Genomic DNA, 5,674 nt, shown 5'->3' with positions numbered 1-5,674 from the left:
TGCTGAGATTTCACACTGGTGTTCTGCACAGAGTAACAACATTTGCCTGATTCACCTTTAAGTGCTTTCTATGGATCTTTTATGTGTTGTTTATTGGGGATACAGATTTAAGTCCATTTTAAAATTCGCAACTTCCTCTCACTTGATAAGGTCAAAGTAGTGTTCGTAGCTATATTTCAAAGTACTGAATTAGCCTCAATTCCATGGCCCTCATTTGCTAGGAAGGACTGATGGCGTACATGTGTTATGTGAGAGAGAGTGTGTGTCAAGTTCTGTACCAGATTCTCAAGATTCACAATTTCATTTAGACTCTACAACTGCCCTTCGTGGTTGGGTTATGACCACTATGGTACAGAAAAAGAAATTGGGAATGTAAGAGATTAAACTTGCTCCAGGTTCTGCAGACAGAATTGGGCAGAACTGAAATTCGGGTCCAACTTTTCTGACATTGAAGTCCATGCTCTTTCCACGTCTTTTCAGGAATCGACCGTGCAGACTTGATTACGCTTCATCCATGATCCAGAAGAGTGCTTAGATCCGCAGGAAGAAGGCTAATAGGAAAAGAAAATCGCTCAGAGACTATGAAGAATGGGGTTTAATTCCCAGAGCTGAACTGTCCCAGTGAGGTGCCCTTGAGAGAGTTAACTACTTTTCCTGCGCAGTGAGGCTATGAGAGGAGAACTGCCTCTGAATCAAGATTAATCAGGTGCCACCTGGGTTCTAGCCACGCAACCTTAGATGACTTCCTTTCCCGCTCTGGGTTTCTATGTCCACATGTACCATCACAGGGGCGTGGAACCCGGTGATCTCCAAACTGTCTTGCCACTACTAAATTCCATCATTTCTAGCCCCCAGCAGCATAACTTTCATCCTCATGATTATTAATTATTAATTTGCTTCTCTCCGCTGAGTTTAAGTCTGACTTTCCTCCTTCCTTATTTATCTCTTCCATACCTCCTCCAGGCCACCAACTAAGGAAGCATCGGGTCTTTTTCCATCCTTCAAAATAAACACAAGCATGTACTGAACCCGTTTACAGGCATTCAATCCTTTTGCTGTGCCACGCTGTTGAAAAATGTACTCTTCTTAAACTCCTGTCTGTTTCTGAACACAGACACATACAGATGTGTCTTTCTCAAACAGCAGGAGGTGTTGTTCATGGCCAACCTTTTTTGTAGCTGTCACCATGATGGCCTGTAAGAAACAGATGGGCTGATGGTGAGTACAAAATTGAACATTTTGTTCTCGCTTTTTCAGTTAAAGGGGAAAAGCATCATTTAGGCCATCCTGTTGAGCTATAGATGTTTTCCTGGTTGGTTTTCTGGTTGGGACAAGTACTGATGTTAAGGAAAGGAAGAGAGAAAGAAATGGGCAAGAGGAGGCTGAGAGCCAACACGGAACATTCCCACTGAGTGCCTGTGCCTTAGAGACATCATAAAGTTTTAGTGTCTAATCCTCAACATCTGAGGTTTGGAAACTAGGTTTCCCCAGGTGATCAAACTCAAGAAGACAGGCTGTTTCTAACCAAATACATAGGATATGGGTAAAAATAACTATTTGTCTACATACTTAACACCGAGATGTGCTATGGATTCTAGCAGGTGGTGGATATACAATGGTTAACAAGGTGTAGTCTTTGACCTCAAAAAGTTTATGGGTTCACGAGGGGCACAGACAAGTAAACAGAAATATACAAAGTAATGTGATGCGTGTGCATGCCTAGAAGCAAGCTGGAGCCATGAGGAGGTCATTATGGCTAAGACCTAGGGTACACACTTACAGAGTAAAATGATGCATAATAGCCACCATCTGGGAAGGCAACAGACAGGATCCTGCTCACCCTCCGTGTCCCCAGCCCCCAGCAAGTGGCTGACCATGGTGGAATCAGCGAGTTGGCTTGATGAGGGAGTTAATCTAAGTTCTGCCTTCCTGAGATCATCCCCTACTCTCCCTGCGGACTTGCTCATGCTTCTCCCTTTCTCAGTAAATTTTTGGAGGACATTTAAGTCTGGTTAACGTCCTCCTCCATTAGAGTGGAGATTCACATGAACATTCCCACTCAGAGCATGACTTTACCTCTAAACCCAGGAAACACTGGCATCCACCTGCTGTCGTGCTGTCTAGAACCTTATTGTGGCTCCAATCTAAGATGTATGGAAACTAAAATTAATGTGCATATCTATCTGGGTGCCAAAGCCCTCATAGTGCGTGTTTTATTCTTTCTTTCATTTTTTCTCCTTTGAGGACATATGTTTGAGGCTCGATCTAGACCTTTATGTTAAAAAATATACCAGCTTTTATCCTATGTTGTTTTTCCAATTGATAAACTGTATTTGAAGATGAAGCCTCACCCTCTGCTCCAAAGAACAAACATGATGACTTTTTGTGTTGTTGTTGGCTTCGGAGTGTGGTCCTCTCTTTCATCTCTTGACAAATCTCCAGTATTATTTTCTCTTCCCAATAGGTGAGGGGAGAGATTCTTACAGAGGGTCCCTATGGGGATCTGGAGGAGGCCAAATTCACAAAGAGATCCAGAGCTCTGTGCGTTTAAAAGGGAAAGGACAGGAAGGCAAGCTTACATTTTTTTTTTCAGTCCTAGTTTGTGTGCTGGAAATCATGTTAAGTTAAGCACCCAACAACCCCACAAATAAGTACTTTCACTCCAAGTTGCCCCTGCAATAACTGAGGCTGAGCGGGTTTGGGTCAGAGTCGAATACGTGGTGAGAGCAGATGGGATGGAGTGGGCTTTGTTCCAGGCACCTCTCAAGCACCACTTCCGATCCCCTCTTGTTTCCACCACCGCCTCAGGGACCAGTCCTGCACCAAGACAAACCAGCTTTAATATGGTGCAGATTGATGGCATTTCCACTGGGCCTTGAGTTGGACATTTCCCATCTAACCCAGACTTCTCCATGGTCTGGGTGTCCCACCTGTGCACCCTGGACATGAGGCTGTAGCTCATCTTCGATCAGAGGCATGGCACAAGTGCATAAGTGGGTTTTCCTTCTCCTTCCCCAGGTGGATGGTCCCAAGGATTATTTATTGTGGCTTCCTGGGAAATACGGCAGTACAATGATTTCCATGTTGGGAAATGGTGGATCTGCAATCTGTAGGATGCATTTCCATGGACAATATTGTCCCTCTGCCAGCTACAATTGACTCACAACGGTTAAGTCAATGGCCAGGTTGTTTTTCTTTCTTTCTTTGACGCACAAATGCTAACACCTTTATGATTTTGATTCAGAAAAATAATTTTTCTTTGATTAATAAAAACATAAAATCAAGACAAGGGAATTTGATTTAATGTCATTCAATCCAATAAGCATTTGCTTTCATATGCAAAGTTTGGGGGTATAATGGCTGGAAGAATCACTACCATAACCTCACATGCAAAAACAGCTTAAAATCTAGTTGCTTGCAAACCCATCACCTAATTTTTTTTTTTTTTGGAACTTTAAAAGGAGATTCAGATAAATTTATTGGATCTAATTAATTTGCAATTTCAAGTAAACATTAGTTTAATCAATTATTCGAAACTATACAAATATTTTTCGTTGTTATTGTTGATTTTTTATAATAATATTTTTTTATTATATTGTGTTAGTCACCATACAGTACATCCCTAGTTTTTGATGTAAAGTTCCATGATTCATTAGTTGTATATAACACCCAGTGCACCATGCAATACGTGCCCGTGCCCTCCTTACTACCCATCAGCCTATCCCATTCCCCCACCCTCCTCCCCTCTGAAGCCCTCAGTTTGTTTCTCAGAGTCCATAGTCTCTCATGGTTCATTCCCCCTTCTGTTTACCTCCCCCCCTTTCTTTATCCCTTTCTTCTCCTACCGGTCTTCCTACATCGCCTAATTTAACCCTGACACCTGCCATGAGAGTTAACCAATCTAAGTGCCATGTACATAATGAAGAGAGAAAAATTGATATGTAGGGCTGGATGGAATTCAAATTGATGGATTCAAGCTGATATCTCAATGCTGCCCCAGGCATTTAAAATGTTTAATTCTCCTGACAAACCTACACTACAGTCATTTTCACTATGCCCATTTTATGGAAGAGAGCATTGAGTCTCAGTGAGATTCAAGGATTTGTCCAAGGTCACACAACTAGAATAATCCCAGACTGTCAGATTCTAATTGTAAGTGACTCTTTATGCCAATGGATGTCATGAAAATGATGAATCAAAACGGAGACAAAGAAATCTGCCAGAGTCATCCACATGTTACTCAAAAGCTGAGCCTCTTTGGAAACAAAAGCCATCAGCCTCCTGCCAGGCGCTAGTGCCTCCCACTGTGAGAGACTGTCAGCCCTCTCCCTGCAGGACCCAGCCTATGAAAACCTTGCTCATTGACATCACTGGAATCTGGCAGGCCTTCATTCGTCACTCAGTATCAATTTGGTCCTCTCTCTAAACAGCACAGAATCATTTTTAATATGAAAATATTGTATAATTCATAGAAATTGGGAGGAGTTGTCATCCTTTGCAGAACACCTTGCCTCTGCGTGCTCTGGAAGGCAGAGAGGTGACGGCAAGGTCAAAAGGCCTCTTGTCTGGTGTCCCTGGCCAATACTTAACCTCTGCGAGTTCTGGTTTCCTCCACAGGCCAGTAGAGATCTGGAACATTACACTGATACCTCGGGAAAGTGTCTCTGAATCCCAGATGATTCCGAAAGCTCGCCCCAAGGTAAGGTGGGGGAAGATTTCTGTAGAGAAAGAGGAGGGAGATGGGGACTCCCACAGATCTGTGCAGCTCACTTAGTAATTTGACCAGTGACTCCCCTTCATGCTCAGCTGTTTAGGTTAAGCTCAGGATCCAGGGCTGAGACCGTGTACGTCTCCAGCAACTGCGTGCAGCTCCCAGCGGCAGGATCTTGCTAGGTTCCCGCTCAGTAGTGATACTGTGTTTGTGTGCTTAACTGATAGACCGAGCACCACAGACTAGATGGTTTAAACAACAGAAGTGTGTTTCCTCACAGTTCTGGAGGGTGGAGATCTGAGATCAAGGTGTGAGCAGTGTGGGCTCCCTCTGAGCCCTCTCTCCTTGGCATGTAGATGACCACCTTCTCCCTGTGAACTCACATGGTCATCCCTCTGTGCATTTCTGTGTCCTCATCTCCTTCTCTTAAGAGGACATGAGTCAGATTGGATCAGGCCCCGCCCGGACGACCTCACCTTACCTTAATTACCTCTTGAAAGTCCCCATCTCCAAATACAGTCACATCCGGGGTACTGGGATTAGGATTTCAATCTACGAATTTTGCAGGTGACACAATTCAGTCTGTGACAGACACCACACTATGACCTCAGAGGATTAACTTTCTGAGTCTTCATTTCCTCATCTGTAAAATGGCAATGATGATTCTCATGAAGATTAGAAAGAATGTGCTTGAATAGATTTCTTTGTCTATTACTCAGGGTACGGTAACTCATGGAACAATGCTGAGGCTCAGTGGCTTAACACACTAAAAGTTTATTTCTCACTCATTTTTGAGGTCAGGGGACTCTCTTTCAAGCAGTGACTTTGGAATTCAGCCAGTTATCCATGTCTTGTGACATCTCTACCATCAGGCAGTGGCCTCCAAGGTTGCCCCGGAAGTGGACCAGAGCACCACGGAGCTTTCCTCATGGCAACATTGAAAGCGTTGGCTCAAACTGGTCA

Source organism: Ursus arctos, unplaced genomic scaffold (assembly GCF_023065955.2).
Source record: "Ursus arctos isolate Adak ecotype North America unplaced genomic scaffold, UrsArc2.0 scaffold_9, whole genome shotgun sequence".
NCBI lineage: Eukaryota > Metazoa > Chordata > Mammalia > Carnivora > Ursidae > Ursus > Ursus arctos.
Note: the sequence above shows the minus strand (reverse complement) of the source record.